The 27,944-nt window shown below is 43.9% G+C and overlaps 1 pseudogene; it reads left to right on the top strand.

Moving 5' to 3' along the window:
- The window catches only part of LOC146870807 (acidic mammalian chitinase-like), a 49,048-nt pseudogene extending 28,985 nt beyond the window's left edge, over window positions 1-20,063 (top strand).
- The last annotated feature ends 7,881 nt before the right edge of the window (window positions 20,064-27,944 follow it).

Genomic DNA, 27,944 nt, shown 5'->3' with positions numbered 1-27,944 from the left:
TTTGCTGTTCTGTGGCTAGCGAAGCAGACAATGGAAATGTTTGTATGTTGTAACTAACAGACTCGTAGAAGTTGAAACAAAGTCTACCGAGTAGTCTTGTAAAGGAGGGGTAGACGAGAGAGACAGGAGACAGGAGCAGAAGTGACTGCAGCGACTGCTGACGTCAAGGAGACCGCGCTGTGATTGGACAGTGGGTTAGAACAGTGGAAGCACAGTGATTTGTGTGCTAGTGTACGCCGTGTTAGGATTGGGAGACATACAGGGTGACGTAGACGCTCCAGGATTGGTGCGTTGATGTGAGTCGCGCTGGGATTCGTGGACTGAGTCAGTGACGTAGACGCTCCAGGATTGGTGCGTTAGTGTGAGTCGCGCTGCAATTGGACAGGAGATCGTACCGCTGTAGAAAGGACAAACAGCTTGCAGAAAATAAGAAAATGTACTACCACGCTGAGGAAAAGAAAAAGAAATTCTTGCTTAGTAAAGTAAAGAACTGGTTTGACAAGGATAAAGATATTGTGACTAGGGAAGGACAGTTACTTCCTCCGATAAGAACCCCCGCATCCTTCATGGTTGCAAAGTATGGGTATTATACCTGTATTTGGTTAGATAACTGGGTGAAGTATACGAAAGAAGATGGTGTTTTAGCTTTCCCGGAACATGGCTCATTTAATCTGGCCATATTGAGGAATTTACGGGAACGGATGATGAGCTTAGAGCCTCAGCCTAGGCCGACGCAGTTTGAGGCATTGACTGAATGGGAAGATGAAATGCACGAACGAGAAAAGCAGAGGGGTGGGGGTAGTTACAGGTATATGTTTGGGCGAAAGTATGATCACGAAACCCATCATGACCGGATGAGACGATGGCGTGACGCCAGTATGACCGAGGGATTATATCCTGTAAGAACAGCAGAAGAGTCAGAAGGGAGAAAGTGTACAGAGAAAGAACATAATATAGAACCCAGGAGATATGGGGCAAATGAGTCTGATGATGATGTCTTAGAGGACATGCTCTATAAAAGACCACCCCCGTATAGACGAGAACCAGAGGTAGGAACAGCAGTGACCCCAATGAGAGACATCTTGCGGATTATTAAGACAGAGGGTACCACCCCTGGATTGAAAAGCAGTTGTTCTCTGGCGGAAAGAGAAAGAGAGAGAGAGAGAGAGAGAGAAAGAGAGAGAGAAAGAGAGAGAGAAAGAGAGAGAGAGAGAGAGAAAGAGAGATAGAAAAAGAGAATGAACTTGAGGAAGAAAAGACCAGAGAACTAGCAAGAACTACCTTTGAACTGACAGAGAAAATCAGAGAACTGACTGAAAATCTGGAGGCAGTTACAGTGCCTGTGACAATAGGCCCGGTTATGCCGATTTTTGACAAGCAGAGGACGGGCGAAAGTGGTTTGACAGTACCATATGTGGGCAATAGATTGATTGTTCCTCCGGAGCAGGCAGAAATGAGAGCAGGAGAAACACAGTGGAGACATACCATATGTGGAGCAGAATTGAGTGTGCAGACTAATTCAAGTTTGAATTCTGGATGTGTGGAAGGGAACAGAGGATCAATCTTAGAACCACAAAGAGTGACAGAGCCAGGGGGTGCAGAAAAATCTGTGGGAATAACTGCTGAAGATTTGAATGATTGGCTGAAGGCTTTGCAGAAGAAAGAAAAAGAATCCCAGGGAATTGATGTAGCTAGGCTACGTATGGAAATGGAGGAGATGATTGTAGGAACAATCCCTATAGAAACGCTGAAAAATTGTCAGGAAGGGGAGATCCTCTTCCTGTGTAAGAGCATCACATGGAGAGCAAAGAACATACATGACAGGTTGAAAGGAATAGCCAGTGAAATGGGGATTGACATGGACAAGGTAAAAGCTTTACAAAAGCCTTACCGAGTGGATTTTACAGATAAGGACATTGAGAATCTGAACAATGCAGGCCGAATAGGGCAGATCAAGGAGATGATTGCTTTGTTGAAAAAATGGGGAGACGTAGAAAGATGGAAAGACAGATGGTACAGAAAGCGAGAGGATGGGACAGATAGAACTTATTCGACATTCCCTTTGAAAGAAAAGGAGAAAGCAGTAACAGCCTACCCTATGAGGGAGATTCCAGGAGGTGGGTATGTACATGTCCCATGGACCAGACAGGATATTTTTTCATTTACAAATGATTTCCCTCGACTAAGGGAGAAGCCCGTCGAGTGGTATAGACAGGTCGACAGATTTGTGAAGTTGTCAAAAGTGCTGTGGATTGACCTGAATAGTCTGTTTGATATAATTGTACCAGCAGACCTGTGGGCAGAATGTAAAATAGTCATAGACTGGCCCACTAAAGAATACCCGAGAGATCCAAAGACAGGAGCTCCAGATCCGGAGATCATGAAGAAGTACGAGCAGGTTATGGCCTTCTTGAAAAATAAGGTACCCCCCAAGGAAACAGATTGGGTTAAAATAGATCGAACACATCAAGAATTGAAAGAATCAGTCCATGCATTAGCTTTCAAACAGTTCAGTGGAGATGAACATCTGGGTGACAAGGACCTGAGCCATTTTGTATATAGATTTGTGTATGGTTTGCGGCCGGAAATCAGTGAAATGATAAGGCAGCATACCGTAGACTGTCAAAGCAAGAAGATTGATGAGATTCTGAGACATGCAAAATACTTCAGTGATGAGATTGAGGCAAAGCAGAGGAAGCTAAAAGAAAAGGCAATGTGGGCACAGGTGAAAGTTGCAGAAAGACAGGAAGCTCAGTTGGTTGAACAAGCAAATAACCCAGGAAATAAACCCAGATTTGGCCCAGGAAAAGGGAAAGGCAATATTGAGGAAGCAAAGAAAAGGTTTCCCTGCCACAACTGTGGAAAATTAGGGCACTGGAAATCCGAGTGTAAGAATCCACCGTCTACTAATGATGACAATCCATCATTGAATTCACAGGTGCAGAGTGAGGGGTGTGGTCAGCATCAGCAACAGCAGAAGGCTGCTAAGCAGCAGAATCAGGTGCCAAAACCACCCTTGCCGCAGAGAAGAGGATCCCAGAAGTACAGCCAAGAGTCGGGGTTCTATGATGAAGAGCAGGTAATCAAGGCAAAACGCGCCAGCGCTGTTTCTCAGTACTGGCTGAAAAATGAGGGAAGCGACTCCGAGGGAGACCTCTGATGGTGCCGAAGAGAGGAGGAGGAGTGCGTACTTGGCGCAACTCTAGAAATAGACCAGGCAGGGCCTTTTGTAGATGGGAAAATTAATGGTGAAAGTGTTACTTTCCTAGTTGACACAGGAGCCACGAGATCAACTGTCAGGTCAGCTGATATAAAGAATCTTCCTCTCTCGGACGAAACAATCCAAGTAGTTGGTGTGTCCAACACACAGATTAAAACTCTACTTACTGAACCAGTAAGGGTTAAAATAGGGAAATTCTCAGACATGCACCGATTTGTGGTGTGTGACACAAGTCCTGTGAACTTGCTAGGCAGGGACCTACTGTGCAAGATGAATTGCACTATTTTCTGTACTCCAGATGGAATAACCTTTGAAACACCAGATGAAGATGTTCTATACAGAATGACCATGGATAACAGGGAATGTGAGGCTCTGGGAACATATGCTATATTTAATCCAGATGCATTACCCCCAGAATTGAAACAGACAGTGAAAGCAGCAGTTTGGGATATTATCCTAGAGAAGATGCGGGTCTGATGCGAAAAGTAGATCCAGTAAAGATTACTGTAAAAGAGGGAGTGGCTTACCCAAACATACCGCAATACAGACTGACACCTGAAATAATTGAAGGAATAACACCCATAATTGAGAAGATGATTCAGCAGGGGGTGTTAAGAGAAATATTGAGCAGCCCATGTAATTCACCAATAATGGGACTGAAGAAACCTAATGGAAAGTTCAGAATAGTACAGGATTTGAGAAAAATTAACAAGATTGTTGTGTCATGTTGTCCCATTGTGTCAAATCCATCAGTGATTTTGTATCAGATTCCCCATGATGCAGTATGGTATACTGTGATTGATTTGTGTCATGCCTTCTTTTCAATTCCATTGCATCATGACAGCCAGCCAATATTTTCTTTTAGATTTGGAGAGCGGATTTTGGCATGGTGCTGAATTCCACAGGGGTATACAGAGAGCCCTTTAATATTTAATCAATTGCTGAAGAAATCTCTGGAAAGTCTAACAATGCCTGAAAATTCAATCTTGGTCCAGTATATTGATGACCTGCTTGTGGCATCAAAAACCCGTGAAGCCTGTGAAGTAGACACCATAGCTCTACTGAATCACTTGGCAGATGGAGGATTAAAAGTATCTCCAGCCAAATTGCAATTCTGCAAGAAAGAAGTCCAGTACTTGGGACATAACATTGAGAAAGGCCTGAGAAAAGTGACTATTGACAGGATTAAAATCATTAGAGGAATGAGAGCCCCAATGACACAAAGAGAAGTGAGAATGTTCCTGGGAATGGTGGGTTACTGTCGTCAGTGGATAAGTAACTTTTCCCTGATTGCCAAACCATTGATTAAATTGACCAAAAGTGAGGTAAAGACCCATTAGAACTAAACCCAGAAAAAATGGCTGCATTTAGAGAGTTAAAGGACAGACTATGTGAAGCTCCTGCCCTAGGAATGCCAGATTACGAAAAAGAATTTGAGCTGTATTGTAGTGAGAGAAATGGATGTGCACTTTCAGTGTTAATCCAGAAACATGGACGCCTGAGAAGGCCAATTGCATACTTCTCATAACACTTGACCCAGTAGCTGTGGGTTTACCAGGTTGCCTAAAAGCAGTAGCTGCTACCTGTAAAAGTCTGGAACAAAGTGAGGGAATCATAATGGGATATCCTGTACGGGTATTCGTACCTCATGATGTAGCAATCCTTTTAACAAGGAGCCGGACACAGTTCATGTCTCATAGTCGGCTGACTAAATATGAGAAAGTCATTCTTGGTGCAACAAATGTGACCCTGGAGAGATGTGTGAATGTGAATCCAGCGACACTGTTGCCTGATGCTGAATGTGTGGGAGTAAGGAATGAAGTTGATCATGACTGCCTGGATGTGCTTGATTACTGTACAAAGCCAAGACCAGACATAAGAGATCTGCCACTGCCTGAGAGTGATCATGTGTTGTTTGTGGATGGATCTTGCTTGAGAACGGATGAAGGAACACTGAGTTCTGCATATGCTGTGTGTACAGTTTCAGGAGTTGTTGAAGCATCACCTTTGAAAGGAGTTAAATCCGCTCAGGTGGGCAGAATTGGTGGCCTTAACAAAAGCCTGCAAGATTGGGAGAAATGTGAGAGTGACTGTGATGACTGACAGCCAGTATGGCTTCGGAGTTGTCCATGATTTTGGCCAGCTATGGCTACAAAGAGGTTTCCTGACCTCAAGTGGAACTCCCATAAAGAATGCTGAAGTGGTTGGAAAGCTGCTAGAGGCGATACAGCTGCCTAAAGAACTAGCAGTGGTAAAATGTGCTGCTCATGGTCAAGGTGATGATTTTGTCACCGTTGGGAATAAATTCGCAAATGATATAGCACAATACTGTGCAAGAAACAATCATTCCATTAATCGGAGTAAAGAAAGAGAAATATCTTCTTGTTCCTTGATGTTTACTAATGAGGTGGGAACATGGGAGGAAGTGAAACAGTTGCAGGATGAGGCAGGAGACGAGGAAATGAAAGATTGGGTGAAAGCAGGTTGTGCACCTAGAGAAAAAGATCATGTGTGGGTCTATAGGGATGGAAGACCAGTCATGCCAAATAGCATGCTATCAACAATGGCAAGGATGTATCATGGCCAAGGACACCTGGGGAGGGATGCTATGATAAGGGCCTTTAAGCAAACCTGGTATAGTCCGAAGTTCAGGCTGATAGCAGAAAGTCTCTGTCAGAGATGTCTGATATGTCAGTAATTCAATCCTGGAAAGAAAACAGTGGTGAGCCTAGGAACAATAGGCAGAGAGGGAGGACCCTTCACAAGAATGCAGATAGACTTCATTGAAATGCCCCCAGTCAACAGATTGAGGTATGTCCTGGTGGTGGTCTGTTTGTTCTCCAGGTGGGTGGAGGCATATCCAACAAGAAGAAATGATGGGATAACAGTGGCCAAATTACTGTTAAGAGAGTTCATCCCAAGGTACGGGTTCCCAGTAACCATTGAATCAGACAGAGGAGGACATTTTTATAATGAAATCATGGGTCTAATCTGTGAAGCATTGAGTGTACAGCAGAAGCTACATTGTGCCTACCGACCAGAGGCTTCTGGTGTGGTTGAACAAATGAATGGTACCATCAAAAACAGAATTGGCAAAATGTGCCTAGCCACAGGAATGAAATGGCCCGATGTCTTGCCTCTAGTCCTGATGACCATTAGGTCTACTCCAGACAGAACAACAGGTTTGAGTCCACATGAAATTATCATGGGACGTGCTATGAGACATGCCTTTGTACCAGTCAACAAGCTGATGACTATAACTGATGACATGATTTTGGATTACTGTAAAGGCCTGGCTGACGCAGTTCATTCTGTGTTTCACCAGGTTGGAGAAGACGCTACCACACTTGAGAAGAAACCAGCCCATGATCTGAGCCCAGGGGACTGGGTAAGGATAAAAGTCCACAGAAGAAGGAATTGCCTGGTTCCAAGGTGGGGAAGGCCAAGACAAGTCATTCTGACCACAACGACTGCTGTGAAGTGTGCTGGAGTGAAAAATTGGATACATGCAAGTCACACACTGAGAGTTCCAAATCCAAGAGACGGCACTGGAAAAGAATACTTTGAAGAATCAGATTCCAGTGATGATGCAGACAGCGAGACAGTAAGAAGGAAAAAGAATCCTGAAAGTGGGGAAAGTGAGTCAAGAGAAAATTTCATCCCACCAGAAGAGGTTCTGAAAAGAACAGTGCAAACAGCAGAGGCGAGTTCAGATTCTGAAGAAGTACCTGAGGTTCCACTTAACAGTGATCAACACAAAAAGAAAGAAAGGAAAGAAAAGAACATTCCAACAGAAGTGATACCGGAATAAAATGAGGAAATTGGACAAGTTCAGACTGAGATAAATATAGAAAAAGAAGGGACAGACAAAGACAGAGAGGGACAGATTGCGGAAAAACCCCGAGGAGGTGTAGGGAACTTCAACAACAAGCTAGGTGAAGGGACAAGTAGACAGCAAGAAGATTGCGTGTCGGAGACCCGAGGAGGGACAGAAGTAGGGAAATCTCAATTGGTGGAAAAAGAGACTGTTGGAGAAAAGGAAGTTGTTGGAGAAAAGAAAGCTGTGGATGAACAAGAGGCAACTGAAACAGAGTCTGATGAAAGTGACAATGAGATACATGGAGGACGAGTTCTGAGAAAGAGAACTTGGCTTGGAGAAAGAAACAATAAAGAAGGAAAACAAAAGAGAAATGCTAAAGGAGATCTTTGGCTGAATAAGATAAAGAGACTGAGGTATAGACTGACACGAGTTAACTCTTCGAAAGCTGAACAAGTGAACGAAGTGTCAAGTCAAAATCCAACTAAAGAAGAAGAAACAAAGATACCTGAGAGAACTAAAAGAATAAGAAAACCAAACCAGAGGTACAAGTCACCGGAATGGACGTATGTGGCACTGCCTGAACAAGGAGAAGAGGCAGACAGTCAAGGAAGTCCAGAGGAGGCTTTACTAAAAGAAGTTGCTGAAGAAGAAACTGTGGGAATCCTGAGAGTTATCTTGTCCGACATTGGAGAAGAAACGGATGTTCAGGACCTGATACAGTTTGATGATGATGAAGAGACAGTGAAAAGTGATGAAAATCCAAATTGAGTAAATCCAAGGAAAGTCACTTGGAGAAGAAAAGAAAAGAAGCGATATAAAAATTAGTAGATTGTAAAAATCTGGTGGGTACTTGCTGCCCTTAAGTTCAGTAGAGGAGTAGAAGAGGCTAAGTCAAAAGACACGGTCAAATTAACAAAATGGCTAACACTGAGAATAATAAAAGTAGATGTACCTTTCTGAAAAGATGGTGCAAGATGTGCTGCTGCTGTACAGGTTTATTAATGCTGCTTTGGAGCGTGCTTGCTCTATTGATTTCATTTAGAGTCACTATAGACACTTTAGAAGGTCATACTGAGAACAGAACTAGTATAGGGAAAAGTTCACAGAAAATAGTACCAACTAGAACTAGCAATGTACATATACATAAGGATAGGTCAATTAATGATTTTTCTAGCAATGTTTTTTCTAAATTGTTGTATGAATACGTAAAAACAATGGAAGTAATGGATTGCTATGTTTGCATGCAATTACCTGCCTCTGTTTCGGAAGGAGTGACTTATCATCATCTTCCGGCTACGTATGGAATTTCATGTAGTGTGTTGATTAGTATATTTTATCAGTTAGGGAGATTAGATTATAATATGTCTAATATAGATAATATTCTTGGGCACTTGCCTATGAATAAAGCACTGAATCCTGCAAAAGAAGCTAACACTTTAGGTGAGATTTTTTTAGAAACCAAAGAATTAACCTTAGAATATGTTTTTAGAAACAATTTAACTTGCAGTTTGAAGGGAGAAGAGAAGAAGTTTCTAGACATGGTTGAGAGAAGAAGGTTGAACATGCACAAGAAAGCAGAAGGGCATAACATGAGTGACACAATGTGGGATATTGAGAAAGAAAAGGAGTTGAAAAATGGAGCCAGTCCAACTATGGCTATAGATGTCCCACAGAGAGGCACACTGTGCATTACCAGGAAGAGATCCCAGTATGATTATTATTTCATAGGGACTAGTGAGTGCCATGATACATACTTTATTGCAACCGGATGGGGATTTAGAGGAGGAGAAGATCCAGTTTTCCCGGGAGTGTATTATATTTGTGGGAACAAGGCTTATTACCGTTTGCCTGACCATTGGTTTGGTACATGTTATGTTGGCCTGGTCTTTCCAAAGATTTTTCACATGGATAGAGTAGATGATGCTGAACATACTAATCCATTAACACGTTATAGAAGAGAAACATGGACAGAAATTGTAGGAGATATTTTTGGAGCTTTAATTCCAGCAGTGGGAATTTCTTTGAATGCATTTGGCATTCGGAAGCTGTCAACAGTGGTGGATCGCTTGTCAACAAGCACCGCTGGAGGCTTTCTTTTGGTTAATACAGAAATGGTTGCTTTGCGTGCTATGGCGATGCAAAATCGACTTGCCCTTGACATTCTTTTGGCAAAAGAGGGTGGAGTCTGTGGAAGGCTGAAAGTTCAACATTGTTGCACTTACATTCCTGACGAAAGTAAAGATCTAAAAGTTTATATCAAAAATATTACTGATTTGCATGAAGAATTAGTACCACTGGAAGCTGAAAGTATCTGGACTAGAATGGATAATAAGATGATTGCTATTAAGAATTTTATAGCTAAAATAGGTAGTACCATTTTTGGTAAAATATTATTTCCATTAACCTGTGTAATTGTTGCATTATTGATCCTTAGATTAGGGTGTATGTGTTGTAGATATAGAAGAAATAAAAAGAAAATCACAAAAGAAAATGTTAAACGGAGACAAAAGAAACCAGAAAGAGATCCACAAGAAATAGAATTAGAAGAGCTAAGAGAAAGCATGTATATAGAAACTAAGAAAGAAGATGAGTTGGAAACAAGGGTGTGAAAAATGAACAAGAAGATATTTTGAATTTCTTCCAAAAGGGGAATTAAATTGATTTTTGGGTTTTTGATTTTTGTGGTGATAAGATATCACCAAAGGGGGGATTGATGGAGCAGGGTTTTTACTTTAAATCCGAATACCTGTTTCATTTTTGCATGTTATAATTAAAAGTACTACTGATTAATTATTAACTACTAAAGATATGTTAAAGTCGTGTCTAACCAACCTTATTAACAGAAGAATTACACGTGGGAACGCTATTGCATGGCTAAAATAATAAGTGAACTAAGTTGGTGAACAATTGACGAATTAGAAGTTGCTTATGTGATGTTATTGTGATTTGCGCTTATAATTAATATGCATTAATGGCTTTTGATGTCGCAAATGGCTAGATAAATACACACACATACGGGTATTAGCAGGGGAATAACACTGTATAATCATTTCTGTGCAGTAATTCTGTTTTATGTTCTATTTTCACTTAAGTTGACTAATGTGGCCTACCAGAAAATGGCTACCACCCGCAGCCTGCATTTGAGTTGATGGAAATTTTTGCAAGGAAGCTTCCTGTGACCTTGCCCACTCGACAAAACTGAAAAGTCGTGATCCTGACGACAAATCCAGGACGGATGCCAAGAGCCCCTGAACATGAAATTTGTTACAAATACGAATACTGAACTTATGAACTGATGATCCCACGACTGGGATACAAATGATCTAAAAGAGACATCCGTAGAAGTATCGAATTAGTTATGGACATATAATTTTCCTATTCATTATTTGGGACAATCTAAGTGTGAGAAAATCTTGCACAGTATCGCAAATGTACCAAGATGACATTATTTCCGCCATTCATCCGTTCTGAACAATAAATTGTAACATTACAGAATGTAAATTTTAGTATAAATATTAGTAGACAAGGTAGGTCTAGCGCCACTTCTTCCCGAACTGATGATCCGAGGTCCCTATGCTGACGGAGAGGACGGTGACTCTACATGACGGATAGAAACTCTGATGGAATTACTGAGGACCGGTTCTGACTTAGGATCTGACATTTAGACAGAATAGGTAAATATGAGAGAAATGAATTTGCATTTAATTGGCTTTTCTTACAATTTTAGATAAACAAATAATTCAGTTTGAATCTCTGTGTCGGGTGGTTATTTCTTGTCATGTTTATTGAATTTATTTGCATATTATTGGAAATGTTTTCGCCAGATTTATAAGCAACTAGTAGATGCCATTGACCTCAAAGTACATGCAGATTGGTTAGGTATCAGAAAGTGTTTCCCCTTATACATGGCACGGATAAGAGTGGTAGGATGAATGTTGGTGTAATGGGCCCTACCAGCGTGTAATGTGTGTGTGCGTGTGTGACTGTGAGATCACTCCGTCCGTGGAAGTAGAGGGGATTCGGAAGCTCTGATCTGCACCAGGTCTAGGTGGAGCCCCTCTACAGATGCTGTTAGTTTATTTGAAACTATAGAGGGTTTCAGGGGGTGGGTAGGGGCCTGCGGTGTAAGGGGCTTGATTAAGGGATCTGCTGCTGTTTCCACTTGTAACGCCTGTACCCCCCTGCTTCTTCTGAAGATATTTTCTTGAGAGGCGATTCACTTTAGGGGGTTGGGGCTGTACCAGATCTTCTGCCACTGTCGCCACAGCCGCTGGCCCATTAGAGATCAGGGATGTAGAGGTCTCATTCACAGATGTCACAATATTTTTTAATGAACGATCTAGAGGCATAGTTTGGGGTTCAAGGACCGCAGGTTTCTTCTTGAGGTCTAAAGGTTTTGTTTGGGCCTCTGGAACCACAGGCATCTTCTTGAGGTTTAAAGGACCGTGTTGGGGTTCCTGATCCCTCTGCTTCTTGTTAAGGGTGGATTTGTTTGAGAGGGGACTCCCTTTTGAAGCATTGAGAGGGTTCAGATACGCAACATCACTTTTACACCGAACAGGCATTACGTTGTGTGGTCTTATAAGCACGTCTCCGCTGTTGTCCCCTCCCTGTGTAGAATAGACAATTCTGTAGGAGTGTTCAACATGATGGAGGAGGGCTTGATCTGGCATTTTCACAGCAGTGCCAGTTCTCTGCTGTATGTGCGTGTATCTGCAGAGCTTGTCCTGGCGTACACACCTACTCACACATTTTGCTGCAGGGTCTGCATTCTGAACTGCCTTTGTTATGTCCCTTAATGGTTGCGCAGACCTCTTGACCTTACACGTATTTTCACCGGTGTTCTTTTGAATGGCTCCTAGAATGTAAGATAAAAAATATATATATTAGAAAAAATAAAGAACATGTATAAGATGCTTACACTACCCACAGACACCTCGCCACAATAATTTCTACACAACCCCTTTATACAACCCCTACTACACGGCGATGCCCCCTTCTACTGGCGAGAATAAAATACAGAGTTCTTTTTTCGCACCCTTTTGTAAAAACACACCTTTTAGAGGTCTTTTGCCAGCTCCTTTCTTTGGTCCATTTCCAGATGTTGAAGATTTTCTCTTTAGCGGTTTTTCTTTTGTTGGCTGTGCAACCTCTTGCAAAGCGGCGTCGGCCGTGCATGACTCTGAGGACCATGCAAAGAAAGAAATAATCACATTTACGGTATAATCAAGGCCTTAGCAGGCCCTTCTGAGGAGCCCTCCTACAGTACGCCCCGGGGATTTTTGGTCTAACAAAGTCTAAGTCTTAGAAAGTTTAAAGAACCTGGCATTTTTGATTTACCTGAAAGAACCACGGTATCCTGCACATCCTGTGACGCGTCTTGAGACCTCAGGTACTGCTTTATATCGTGACGATTTAGTTGTACATTGGTATCATAATCTATAAAAACATACATATATGAGAATACCATTAGAAAAGCAGAGCTACTGAGACAGCGGTGTACAAAAACTACTCAGAACTACACAACTCTAAAAACACATACCTGCTTGCAGGACTAGCATTTCTGCGTCGTTGATGGTTATAACAGGTAAGTCCTTTGTTTAGGGTTAGATAAAAAAATAAATGGCTGTTTAAAACTACACCTCATAAACACAACATTACAGTTTGTTACATTAACCTTAGAAAACATAACTACATATTACCTAGAGACAAACATCCTTACATAGAGACGGCGTACAACAACATCTAGGTACATGCCGCTACCTTTTTAACAATAAGCTCTTCATTTCTACCCACAAGCCCCAACGCATGCACACCCATAACGTTTGTGCATATCCATAGTATACAATCCTCAAGTTGTTCTTTGCAATCATTTAATAACCATAGTGACAGGTTAGAATTTTACTTATAAACTGCAAGTAACAAACGGATATAGCGCTGATACACAATGCTTTGCGCCACACTTACATTATATACACACTCTGGGCGGCATTTAAAAGGGCTGCATGGGAGAGGAAAAGTATGCATTTAAAAGGGCTGCCTGGGGAGTGCAAAAGCATCTATTTTAATAGCGCTGCCTGGGGGAGAGCATTAACATACATTTAAAAGCATGAGCAAAAACCCTGCTCAACAATCTGTGTTTCTGGGCAAATCACTTAATGTACCAACACCCACTGTTTACCTGAAATGAATATACTCAGTGTGTAACTTAACAGTGGCTCCAAAAAGCTCTCCAAGACCTTCAGGTCGAGTTTGCGCTATATAAAATGACCCCCTTTGAAAAAAAAAGAAAAGCCACAGGGACGCTGCTCAATGGTCCCTGTGGCTGTAAATACCTTTTTTTATTTTTATTTATTGCCCACACTCAGGGGCACAGTCGCGCTAATAAATATGCCCCTCATATGTAAAACAAAAAAGAAAAACAACAAATCTTAAAAGCCGCAGGGATGCTGCTAAAACCGTTCCTGCGGCTGAAAATACATTTTCTTTTTTTTGTTTATTATTATTATTATTTTTTTTTTATTGAATGCCCCTTTGGGGCACAGCTGCTGTGGAGGAAGCCCCTGCAGGGAACTACCTCGCAGCGTTTGTGAGGGTCGGCCCCGCCCCTCAGTGATGTCAGGGGTGTCCCCTGTGACGTCCCTGAGGGGCGGTCCTGGACCTCGCAAACGCGGCAAGGAAACTCGCTGCGGGCATGATGCCTTTTTAAAAAAATGTATTTATTTTCACTGTCAGCCCCTTGTGGCGGACAACACTCACAGAGTTGCCCCCAGCCGAGAGCCTGCCCTCCACGACTGAGGTGGAAGGATAAGCCTCTTTAATGATGTCAGAGAAGTCCCGGTGACATCACTGAAGAGGCGGGTCCTTCTACCGCAGTCGCTGCCGCCGCTGCCATCGGGACCCACGTGTGGCCCACCGAAACGCCGACCGCAACCCCAGCCCCCAGAGCAGCGCCTTCGGTAAGTGGGCTCTGGAGGCATTATTGCGCACCTCTGGGGTCTCAATCCCCACACCGCCCCAGGGCCTCCGGAGCCCCCCAGAGTCCCGCACTTGGGAAGCGGACTTTGGGGGTGGGGCTCTTTATTTTTATAAAATAACGGAGACTCGAGCCCCCACCCAGAGGACGATGCAACCCTCGGCCCACACCCCGGAGCACCGCAAGGACCGCCGCGTGCTCTGGGGGGGGAGGGCCTGGCCGCCAAGCACACAGCGGCCCATGACGCACTCTACATTACAACCCCGGAGCACCGCAACGCCAAAGAGTGCTCCAGGGGATTCAATTTAAAAAACGAGGCATCATACCCCACACCGGCCTTAGGCCTCCGGAGCCCCCACCATTGCCACACAAGCACCCCGGAGCTCCGCATGGAGCACAGCGGTCTTCGGGGTGCTTCTATTTTAAAAACATTCCGGGCGCAATCCCCAGAGCACCGTTAGTGGACAGCGTGCTCTCGGGCCTTTATAAATTCATGGGGCCTTTTATTTTATAAAAAAACAGAGCCCTCGAGCCCATACCGTACCTCGCCCCAGAGCACTCCCGGGTCGCCGAGGGCTCTGGGGTTGGTCCAACATACCGGACCTTGCCTCACCCTATCCCACAACCTGTCAGGGTCACAACGGCCTCTAAGGGCTGTATTATTTTAAATCTCAGGGCCTCCGACACCCGCCCTGGATCATGGAACCGGCCTCAGCACCCTGACCACAGAGCACCGGGCATTCCTCAATGTGCTGTGGGGTCGTAAACAACTTCAGGGCCTGGGACCCTACAATGGCCCGTGCCCCCATCGGCCCCCGAGCCCCACCCGGCCCTCAGAAGAATCTGGGGTTACAGGGTTAACTCAGGGGCCCCTCTGCCTCCAACCCCAAGCCGGACCATGCCATACAGCGTCGCAATCCCACCATGCCATGGACTGGTGAGTACAAAACTGTATTATTTAATTATTTTGACCTGTATACAATGTATATTATGTAGTGTACTCTAACCCCATAGACCCATACCGTATTGTTATAGGTTTATAGGAACTGTAAAAGCTTTACGTTACAGGATTGTCGCACCTGTAATACCCTTAGTATTATTCACCCCAAATACATGCCCACATTTTTATTAAAACACATTTAACAGGTCCCCAACACCCCAAAAACAGTATCCTTAGACATCATAGATACAGTCATGCCTTGTATAAAATGGCCATTAAAAAGTCACACCGCAGCCATGTACAACCCCTAAAACATCCACCTTTATTCACATTACATACAGTTTGCCCTTGCGCTTTGCGCCTTTTAAAAAACTTAAAATTACAACCACGTTTCACCTCCAACCTCATTCACATTAGACACCAACCCACAACCCCGCGTCATATATTATTTAAAACATTATAAACACAGTCCTACATAGCGCTAGGTCCCCTTTTAAAATGCAAACTTCTTCACCTTAAATGCATTGCCCCCAATACTTTAAATAAAACCTTAAACATGCAACATTACGCCAGCCACCCTATTTTACTTACATCCAATAATGTGTAGCAGGCGGCGTCAATCTGTGATAAGTTGCTCTGATCCATTATTCCCTTTAAATTCCTGAGTTGATCCTGTGCAGCAAAACAATCCATGTATGTCGTTCCACAAGGTGTTTTTGAATGGCTATTTCTGCTGACCCCAAAGTATGCTTTTATACCTGTCCTGGCCTGCTAATTAGGTCACCACCCTTTATGGAGGTGAGGTTTGGAACCAGGTAGTGGGGTCCCTGGGTGGGAACATTTTCTGACCAATGTACAGCTTATGCTAGATGCCCACTTTAACACCTGTTAATTAAACCTACTGCCTGTCCTGGGAAGAGCTGGGTAATCACCTGTGCCTAGGAATCATTTTCCTGGGTAGATTAGAGCCCTCTGAAGTTTAGGGACATGCCGGATGACCAGGGTACATTTTCTAATCAGGGCCTTGTGTGTTAGATACACCCCTTAGCATTATGGCATTGGTTAATTAAACCTATTGTCTGCTGAGTGGAGGGTTGCGTAATCAGCTGTGTTTGGGACTCATTCTCCTGGGAAGGCTGGGACTGGTTGATTAGTGTTTTTTCCTCTTCTCAGCTTTACTCACAACTTTTGTCATCTTAGCACTTTGACACCTATATGTCAGAGCCCTTACCAGGGAAATTGTCCTATTATCCTTGTGTATTTTTAGATTGTGACTTGTGAGCCTAACCCTTTGAGTCTCGTGGGAAGCTTGGGACTGACTGATTAGTTTTTTCCTCTTCTCAGCTTTGCTCTGCACACATTTAAACATGCCCAGACATCCCCCTCTTACATGAAGGCCATTCTTTGCGCACACATTTCTCTTGACATAACCTAAATGCCCTGCTAGCCTAACAATGCCTTCAACTCTGTCTCACGCTCTGACACAAACCTTGTGCCACACCCCACAGCTCTGCTCCGGTTAGGGCTGTCACACATTCATCAAGTCCCCAAACTTTTTGTGCAACAGCTGTCACTTTTAAGGACAGAAACAACCTGGCACTTTATAGGACAAGCGTTTCATGAACCTCACACTGCCAACCTTGGGGGTGGGGGGATTTGAGGAAGGCCTGCACATTCACAGCTCAGCATGCCTAAACACCATCTGTCACAGCACTGCCATCACAGTTTTAAAACAGGCCCATGAAGACACTTTTGCGCACACATTCTTCTTTACACAACCTAAATGCCCTGCTAGCCTAACAACGCCTTCAACCCCTGCACACAAACTGCCACAAACCATGTGCCACACCCTACCGCTCACCTCTTGGTAGGGCTGCCACACATCCATCATGTCCCCAAACTTTTTGAACACCAGCTGTCACTTTTGGTGACACACACACACACCTGTCACTTTTGGGGACACGCATGATGAGTAAAGGTATCCTGACTTTCTACTCAACAGTCAAACTTGACTTCACTTTACTCATTACTCATTGAGATACTAAACCTCTGTAACTTCATCTGTAACTTCATCAAATCCTTATGTAAACCCCCACCCTTGCTTCTGTAAGTTGCGTATGGTGACACTTAAATGATCTGATCTAGGTAATAGCACTGTGCTACCCACCAGGTTTATGTATGCGATATAAAAATATCCCCCAGTAAAAAAAAAACACACTTAATTTAGACACGGACACAGAATATTGAGCACAACGGGGTGGGATGAAGGGGGGTGTTATAAAATTGTACAGTTCCATCAGTCCACTGCCTGGGATTTGAATTATGAGACTTGACACGGCCATCGTGGAGTGAGGATACATGACAGAGAGCGATGTGGTTCCAAAACGCTGTGTTCCATTAAAGTGCACTTGTGTTTCAAATTGAGCAGCATTTCTTCATCTACTGGTGATATTTACTTTAAAGCAAACTTTATTCAAACTTAAACCACTACAAATCTGTACCTTCCTGAAGAATGGAGCTACTGAGAACTGGTCGTCTGCAGAAGAGGTTCCCTATGCATACCATGGTAACGAGTGGCTTGGATACGATAACGTGAGGAGTGTTACTCTCAAGGTACTATTTGAAGATTGACCATTTATACAATTACCTTGCTAAAACCAATGCTGCTTTCCAGACGGGGGGGACTTTCCCAGTGACAATGGATAGATTAAATAGTGAGCAAATGGCCAGTGCAAGCTGAAAGGACAAGGACACTGTGATACGAGGTGGGCTGATGTCTAAGAGAGACCCTGATTTAGCAGTTGCCAGTACCTTCTGAGTAGAGTCAGGCAAGAGTGGTTTAAATTTGCCCAACTTAAAACCATTGGTTGAGAGTGATAAACAAGGATTAAACTGCTCGCTGTCTTGCGGAGTTATTTTGGGAAAATTCTGATAAATTATATTGATTTTTTCCTTTTAGTGATTCGCAAGGCAATCACAAAGAGAGCAGGCTCGAGGATTAAGGAAAGGGTTAAGCACTTTAAAGAGCTCCTCAGAGGAGTTCCCAGTCTGATTAATTTGAAGAGAAATGTGTGCTTTGCAGGCTTTTTTATGTTGTGGTGATATTTCGTTAAGGCTACTTTATATGCCTCTTTATCAATGAGATTACTGAAATGGCGCCATTGTCTCTCAAGCTTTTTACACAGCCTTTTCAGTACGCAATTCAAGGGTGTACCAGGGTTCGTGCGTTCCATAGTGGAATTAGAGCAAGGTTTTATAAGGGCTATCTTGTTAAAAGCTGCATTAGCAGCTGAGAGGTAACCTGTTGGAACTTTGTCGACATCGGAGTCAGCTGATGTGGATGTAAATTTAAATAATAAGAAAAGGCACCAGTGCCTTGTACAACTCTTTGAGGCCTTCTGCATATGCTCAGGCACCTTGAGTTTAGTAATCTAAAAACAAGTTAGAGAGTGATCGTCCAAAGAAGGGGTAGAGGGGCATTACAAGACAAAGCGGGAGAATTTGTAAAGATCAAATCTGGTGTGGTCCACTTAATGGGTGGGACCTATCACTTTCTGTTGGAGGCCTAATAAAGTTAAGTCGGAGGTAAGTTGAACTACCTCAGAATTAGTGGAATCCTCTCTTTGGAAATGAAAATCACCCAGTATAAGAAAATATTGGGATGCAACAAAATGGAGAGCAATGAATTATGTGAGAAGCTGACAAAATTATATTTTTGGTTCTGGAGGGCAGTATATTAGGGCACCCCTCCAGCAGTCCTTTGGAGAGATTTCAATTTTAAAAACACAAATCTCTACCCAGTCTGCTTGTACATTGTCTATAAGTGAGACTTTGGTGGTATCTTTAAAGATTATGGCTATGCCACCACCTATCCTGCCTTCTCTGTTTAGTCTCAACATTTGGTATTTATCTATGGAAGTAATAAGATAAGAGTATATTCCATCGACTATTTATAGGCTCAGTGGCTGACGAAGAACAACTTGGCCGGTGCCATGGTGTGGGCCATTGACCTGGACGACTTCACAGGCACATTCTGTAACCAAGGAGAGTTCCCCCTGATCACTGCTCTGAAGATTACTCTCGGAGTGCAGGCTTCAGGTGAGAGACATGATTGCAGAATTGTTTTATGACATCAGTGGCTAGTGCTTGTGTTTTTGTTACCGTTATCTTAGCTGTGAACTAATAAACACGCTGCTCAAGTGTGCCCACAGATCCTGACAGTAAACCATTCCTGCATGTTTGAAATGGCCAAGCCTTAAACCTATCAATTTTGACATACAACACACCATCTATGACCAGACGCTATGCAGACCATATATTCAATCTGAAAAAACCTACATGTTATAGGAAACCCTTATATATAAAGAACCTGCTGCAAGCACAATCTCTCCAGTTTGGGCTATAGGCTCAATTTTATTGTTTCTAGACAGAGGAGACTGTTTCTCATCTTCAGAATGTCTCAAGATCACTCATCTTCGGAATGTCTCAAGAGCCCCCTTTTACTCATGATGCTCTTCATTAAGCAATGCAATGCAATTGGTCAGAGGATTTAGATCGGTTAGCCAGGATGGGAGCCAATGTGGGGCATGGGATTCCCAATCAAAACACACACTTTGCTGATGATGCATTATCTGAATTTCAAATGCGTCCTAAATAGCTGCTCAGATACTGCCTTCTTTGCACATGTAAGATTTTTGGTTGGAGATCTGCAACTTGTGATCACATTAACAAGAGAATCTTTAAAGAATCCATGTTCTGTAGTCTTGGTCTTGGATAGTCGCACTGAAAAAGGAACATAATCATGGGAGAACCAACATGTTTTCCTCTGAATTGCAGGCTGCACAGCTCCCGCGGCTCCTGTTCCTCCAGTCACATCAGCACCTGCCACAGCAGCTCCATCTGGCGGTGGCAGCAGTGGGGGTGGAAGCTCCGGTGGAAGTTCTGGTGGAAGTGGATTCTGTGCAGGCAAAGCCAGCGGTCTCTACCCAGTCGCCGGAAACAAAAATGTCGTCTGGCACTGCCTCAATGGAATCACCTATCAGCAACACTGCCAGGCTACCCTGGTCTTTGACCCTAGCTGCTCCTGCTGCAACTGGCTGTAAAAACATCCAGCATCAGAACAAACATGTTAATTAACAAATTATTTGATTCAAATTGCTTGTTCCAGCAATTTAATTCTAAAATACAAACAATGCAGCTTAAACTCAGGTGTCTCAAATATTTTGGCCAGTGTATAAGTGTAACATTTTATTTTGGGTGTGTAGGTACAACTATGTTTTAAAAGAAACTGATTTGATTTAACTCACTCATTTCATTAAAAAGTGCATTTATTTATAATAGCAATACCTTCAAAATAAAAACTCCGCCTTTAGCTCACATTCTTGGCCTACAGCCAATCTCTCTGCTTTTTTGCACTGGTGTCCCAACACAGGTCTTTCATGCACTTGTTTAAGTCAAATCTCTGCTATTCTTGCGTTATCACAAATAAAGAAACAGTAATGCATTTTTGTTAGCATTGTAGAAAGTGTGGCTAATGCACACAGCTTAATCAATGCACCTCAATCCTCACCTGCAGGATCATCTGCCAGTCCAGTACTGGAATCCATAAATAGTTCCTCATTGCATCAAAATTATGTAAAGCTGCACCCTCTACTGCTCCACTATTGTCCTTAAATATGGGGTTACTGCTGTAGTTAAAATTGTGGCAAGCAAAAAGGAACAATAGGGCATTCCAATACAGAACATCTTGCACATAACTAAGGAGATGGGGACTTGAATGAACCAAATTTACATACGAGGCCATACACTTTAATAGGAAGCTCTGCTGGAGCCTTTAATATTAGCAGCCTACCGAAGTTCCATTTCCTGAGCCCAAAAAGATGAGAAAAGGTTTCTGACAGGGATTTTTGGGAAAAGAGAGTGCAAGTGTGCAAAGTGCATGGGGTCAGCGATATGAAGTCAGTCACAGGTTATACTTGAGTTCAGAGGCAGCTATGGGCTCTAAACATCGGTGGGTGAACAAAAGGGGAAAATGAAGGATTTGACAAGCTTAATGGCTGGATGAAAACTAATAGTAAACAGTGGAGAGACCGTTGCAGAGGAGGGCAGTGGACAAAATCTACTTGGATGTGATTACCTGAACAAAATGTAGAGAATCAACTAAGAGTGGAAAGTACAATTTTGTCCTTAAGCCGATGCATGCCTCAATGAGAAGGCTCCAGTTTTAGGACAAGCACCCACCTCTCAAAGTAGCATGTTAATATGGGCTCACACAGCCTGGTCCATAATTTAGATGGAAATATGCATTCACAGATAACTATAAACGACTCCTAACAACATTATACACAACACACAAAAAAACCTCACAACTCCAACTCCTCCTCTTCACCAGTATACTTTGTGAAGACTGTCGGAGGACTAGAACTGGTGGTTCGACCCTAGCATTATGCTAGGCAATAGAGACAACCCTACATGTTGGGCACCTCCCATAGAAAACCTGTTCAGTCTTACCCCACAACCCATGCCAGGGGCATGTGAGATCATACTCACAGAGCACATCCCAAGCGCTTCCTCTCCAGACTTTGACTTACCCATACTGGCAAAATCACTTATACAGACTCAGGCCAGTCGTAATCAGTAGCCGCCTTCTCTACTCCTGATAAACAAGATACAATGTACCTTTCAGTTTCCTGGACACACTATACTGTGGCAGGCCTGGAAAGTTCCTGCAGGTGCATTCCATTCCACTGCAAACAAACCATGCACAAGATCTCAATGTACACTCCAAACATACTCTAATTCCTCAAAGAAAGGGTTCTGACCCACATGACCATGCAAGCTACTGCTGGCTTCATCTAGGACTTCATTCCAGAACACAAATGGTGACAATGTAGTGATTACAAAGGTTTTTATCAATCCTTGATGATAAATCTTTTAGGAAAATGTCATGCCATATGTATGTTGCAACTTCCCTAAAATACTTATAGAGCTTGCCACCTTCAAACCTCTCACTTTAGAAAATAGCTACATTTAATAGCGATTTTACACTTTCCTAGCTTTCTTAGTAATTTCCTTCTAGCTTTTAAAGCCACCTATGGCCCTGTCACCCCACATCAGGAAAGAACTGATAAGTCTAGTGTATGATGGAAATTACTCTAAAATAATTTACCAATGGCTCATCTACTCTAGGTGTTGTTACAACTAACACTGATAACCTCACATACAGAGTGGAACTTATTCACATGGAAAAGGATAGAAGCAAATCCATATCCACCTAGCTTCCCACCCACATGGCAATGTCAGCTAAAGTATCTTAAAGACCAAAGAGCCCTAGGTAATCCTTGCTCCCCTGAGTGACCAAAACATATTCTTATTACTCACAGAAAGTGTTCTTACACACAAGACCATGCAAGCTACTGCTGTCTTCATCTAGGACTTCATTCCCTAAGTCTAGTGTATAGTGGAAATTACTCTAGAAGAATTTACCAATGGCTCATCTATTCTAGGTTTTATCACAACTAAGACTGATAACACTGATAACCTGATGCAACTACAAAAAGGGACCGGGGGTCTAAAAAGAAACACAATAAGTGATGTATATGCTAACTGAAGGTCTTCTTTTAACCCTGGCAATCCGAGCTGAGCATGATTGCCATCAAATTATTTCAAGTGATAGAGCTAAATTGTCAAGCCCTGTAAGTCATTGTTATCACGTGGTAATCTGCCACATCCATGAGGATGACCGTTAGAACGTAAGGGTCTCCTCCGTGGCGAGCTCATATGCTCTCCGTGGATGCCATTCCCCACCAAGGCAAACAATTCATGCCATAAAGTGTGCAAAATAACATAGAAAAACTATGAAAAAAACTATGTAATGCAGTGCAGTGAAGAATAAAAAGGTTATGAGAAAAGATGTTTTAACAATATCTCTTTCCTCACACCTAGTAAAACCTGAAGGAGTTAAGTCGAGCTCCCGCTATTGATTCATAGTAGAGCACTATAACTCCTTATCTGAGGTCAACATGTTTCAGCCTAAGTGGAAGTGATCCAGGCTTTCATCAGGACCAAATCGAAGCTACTGCATACTAACCAACGAAATTACTAAGCACTATAAGAAAGAAGAACCATACAACCTCGCTTGGTGCGAAGCCTACATATGCAGGATGCAATCATCACCCTGATTGTTCAAGGTCCAAACCTCACCTCCCTGGAACCTTCCTCGGGTGTAGATGAGGCCCCGCTCTGTCCGTCGGTACCTCTGGACTCCCGCCGAGTTCAGGGAAGGATAACCTCACATACAGAGTGGAACTTATTCACATGGAAAAGGATAGAAGCAAATTAATTTCTACCTGCCTCCCCACCCACATGGCAATGTCAGCTAAAGTATCTTAAAGACCAAAGAGCCCTAGGTAATCCTTGCTCCCCTTAGTGACAGTCAAGGACAATCATGAAAACTGGGAATTATGAGCACTGCCATGCAGGCCATACATTTTTACCTTGCAATTCCCCGACGACGACAATGATAGTGTGGTGTTCGCCTTCTCCTTTGCAGGCAACAAAGGCAACCAAAAGCGTTGGCCGCCCATGTGCACTGTGGAGATCGGAGGCACATTTGTGAGGGGCCTAATCAACATTGGAGCCTCAGTCAACATCATGGACACCCACCCAGCTCAGCAAGATATTTCCATGCCTAAACCTGGCTCCCACGAGAGCGAGGATATCCACTTATGGAGGCACAGACCACTGATAGGAGTACTGAAAATGGTAGTGTTGAACGAAGGTCGGTCGACACAGGCCTGTTTCCATGTCATAGAAGGTGACACTGGCACCCTCGTGGGCTGCCACATGGCTGAAGACCTGGGGCTCCTCTTCTCCACTAGGCAAATCCAGGAGTCGCATGTTGCTGCAATCATGTAGGAATTTCGACAGGGGGGTAGGACAGCTTAAGAACACCAAGGTGCGGCTGCACATTGATGACAGTGAGGACCACAGTGCTCCACCAGTGGAGGGTACCCTTCCACCTGCGGCCGCTGGTGGAAGAGGAGCTGTGGAATCTGGCACAACAAGGGATGATCAAGAAGGCCACTGGCCTCACACCTGGTAATCGCAAGCAAACCCAAGCAACCTCAAGGGCATTCAGTTCTTTGTGGACATGTGACTTTCAAATAAGGCCATTCGACATGAACGGCACATCACCCCTACTATGGATGACATTGTGGCAGACATGAAAGGCACACAGCGGTTTTCTAAACTTGACCTCAATGCCGGTTACCACCCGCAAGAGGTGGAGCCGGCTAAAGAACACTCTCGATCCACATGGGCCTTAGGCAGTACTGGAGGTTAAACTTTGGCATATCTTCTGCAAAAGAGGTGTTTCAAAACACCATTCGTGAAACCCTCTCTCGCCTTGTAGGAGTTTTGAACATCAGTGACTATATCCTGATCTTCTCAGACACTCTCAAGGATCATCATGTGCGGCTCAGGGCAAAGCTTAAGCATTTGGCAGACTGTGGACTGACACTACACAAGAATGAATGTCCTTTCTATGAAGACTTGATTGAATTCTTTGGGTATGTGTTCTCACGAGAAGGGCTGAGGCTGGACCCAAGGAAGTTGAAAGCCATACAGAAGATATCGATTCCCCAAACTGCCACAGAGGTGAGGAGCTTCCTTGGGATGGCAACTTACTGTGGGCATTTGGACACCCTGTCTGAACCCTTGAGAGCCTTGACAAGGACCGACGCTACATGGGAGTGGTATGAACGCACTGAAATGCCATTTCGCCAAGTAAAGGATGCACTGCTGGCTGACACCACCATGACCTTCTTCAATCCGAGACACAAGACAGAGCTTGTGATGGATGCTAGGCCTGTAGGGATGTGGACACTGCTCTTGCAGGAGAAGAGCGAGGGTCATGGGCCCCAGTCGCACATGCCAGCAGAGCGTTTTCAAACACCAAGGCTCGGTACGCTCAGATACAATGAGAAACGATGGCAATTACATAGGCCTGCCGCCATTTTCATCTTTATTTGTGCAGGAAGCATTTCAGGGTCATCAAGGATCACAAGCTGCTCGTCCCGCTCTTTGCGGGATCAACATGGCCCTCCCTGCATTGAGCGGTGAGCAGTGCATCTGTAGCCATATTCATTGGAAGTAGTGTGTCGCCCTGGAGTGAACAACCTGGCAGATTGTATGTCTCACTACCCGCAAGCTCAGCCTAGCGAGGGGGAGGAAGATGAAACGACATAAGAGTTTGTACGTATGGTCGTGCCTCTGAACCCTGTCAGTTGAGGAGGTCCAGGAGAAGATGACCATTATGGCACTAGTCTGTCCAAGGCCAAGGAGGCACTTCTCAGGAAGCAGTGGCCTAACTTCCTAGATGGTGCCAGGTCACTAACTTCAATCGAACAAACTACGATGACCCAGCTCTGGTCAGGAATGAACTGAGCATCAGCAGTGAAGGGTTGCTGCTACGAGGGAGACGCATCATGATGCCCTAATGTCTTATTAAAATCCAAAGCAAGACTACGAGACAAGGTCTGGCTACCAGGAATGGACACCATGGTGGAAGAAAAGGTGCCAGGGTTGCCACTCTGCCCAGTCACCAGCAGGAAGCCATGATCTGCCCTGGTAATCATCAAAGACCCTTGCTTAAGACCTGACACCTGAGCCAGCATGGACTTTGGGAGCTTCTCAGATGCCCGGATTACAGCAGTGATTGTGGACAGCCATACAAAGTTTCTGGTAGTTGAGCTAGTACAGTCAAATACTTTCTCTGAAAGTGAGGTCAATTCTAGAATGTTTTTTCTGCCCAGCGAGATTTCCCTGGAAGAGGTAAAAACTGACAATAGGTCCCTAATCCAAGGGCAGGACTTCCAGGAGTACATATCATCGATCAACATCACACACTGAAAAGTGATGTCACAATGGCCTCAAGTCAATGGGGAGGTGGAGAGCTTAATGCTCACATTGAACCGAGCGCTTCGCATAGGGGTGGAGAAGGGTGAAGATGCTGAGTGCTGCCTCCACCAATTCCTGTGGGCAGATCAGAAAAAATCCACATAGCACAACGAACTGTGCACCCATGGATCTGTGCTTCGGAGGCCAACCAGAGATAACATCCCAGCAGGGTCTACCTGGCAGCCCAGACCCTTGACATTTAAGCAGCTCAGGAGAAAAGGATGCACATGAAAGATGACGCCAGCCAGGTCCTGCAAGCTGTTACAGCTGAGCGATCTGTGGGTGATGAAGTTGTCATGAGGGACCGCCACCCTGGGTGGTAGGTCTGTATGCCTTTTGAAAAGGAAATTTGGAATGTTGTGGACATTCAGAAAACCATGGTCACTGTCCAGACAGGCCAAACCACACTACCAAACCACACAAGCCCAAAATGCATCCTGGTTCAAACAAGCAACTGCCCCACCAAGGGGCAGGGTGATGACCAGGAAGAGCTGGACGAGGGGTTGTCTGGAGAAACTGACACCCAGTCCCCATGATGGTGGTTCCAGTGGCCACCCCATGCTATCCCTAGGGCATGCCAGTGGCTGGTGGGTATGCTCCCAGAGGGGATTCTCAGCACCCAGGCACCAACAATGGGCCAGCCAACTCGGTCCCATTGACTGGTGCGAGAGATGATGGAGGACAGAGCTAGAGGTAAGATTTCTGCCCTAATCCAGCTAAATGCTTCGAGACTATGTGTGCATGATGAAAATAAAAGAGTTAGTTTTCAATTAATTAAAGTTGAAAGGAAAGTAGAGTGCCACCCAGTCTCTACAATACATTGTGGCTGCATTACACTCTGAGTGCCAGGCGTGGTCCAAAAAGATAAATAAAGGGTGGAGCAGCCGCTCATAGTCACTCCCGATACACCAGTACAGTGGCTCCGCGTGCATTATTTGTAACGCTACCTGCCGGTGATCTGCCTACCCCCAGGGCTGGGGACGGTCACCAAAATTATGTTTTCGCTTCTTTTGAAATTCGGCAGCATATGTACAAATGTGGGTGCTATAAATTGAAGCGATTTTACTGAGTTCCTTTTTGTTTAATAATAAAAAAAAGTGTTAACATTTGTCACATAAATTAAATCTGTTAAAATATTTAAGAATTGTAGCTTTCAGCTCAAAACTTTTGCTTAGGGATGAAAACCAAGAGAAGGGAGGGAGAAAAGAAGGTAGTTGAGAAAGGATGGGAGGGAAGGAAGGAGGAAAGGGGATTACACTGGTTAGTAATTCAAGACCGAAAATGAGGAGCACACAGATTAGGTGAAGCGAAATGAGGGAGAGGAAAGGAAGAAGACAGAATGCTGTGTAGTTCCTAGGAATCCCCACGACCTGCACGTTTTGGATTACCTAAACTGAGGGCTTGGCGTCCAAACCGCTTCTGGACACCCCCACAGGATATGTCAGCCGTTAGACCAGCTAGCTCTACAGTGCCATTACCACCCCCCTGTATCCTACAGTGGTGAAGGTAGTTTCTGGCAACCAATGAACATGGCAACCCTGACTCCTGAGGGATCGTGGGGAAACAGTACAGTACTTTTCGTTCCTAAGAAAATAGACAGGATGGCAATTAGGACATTTCAATAATTATTTATTGGTCTTGCATCAGTCTTGTGTAATACAGATTTGCTGTGACAATCAGGAGACATAAGCATACGAAAGAAATCACAAGTACTAATTTAGTTTTTATTATTGAGCTTTTAAAGCGCCTGCTTACTCCAACGGAGTGTCCCCATGCTAGGACATCACAGACCCTGACCACACGCCCTACCCCCCCCTCCGCCCCTCCAAGACCAAACCGGCCTTAAGATGTGTAACGGCCTCCCTCCAGTAGATCCATTTCGATAATAGTGCTAAGAAGATTAACATATACAGTTCAGATAAAACAGTAGCATTTGCATACTGCTATAATGCGTGCCCTTAGTAATTTGCCTAAATGTACCTAACCTAAATATGTAGGTGTAGCATGTATATGTGTATAGGTATATATG

The sequence above is a fragment of the Triturus cristatus genome, chromosome 1_1 (genome assembly GCF_964204655.1).
Source record: "Triturus cristatus chromosome 1_1, aTriCri1.1, whole genome shotgun sequence".
Lineage (NCBI taxonomy): Eukaryota > Metazoa > Chordata > Amphibia > Caudata > Salamandridae > Triturus > Triturus cristatus.
This window is presented reverse-complemented; position numbering and strand designations above follow the sequence as displayed.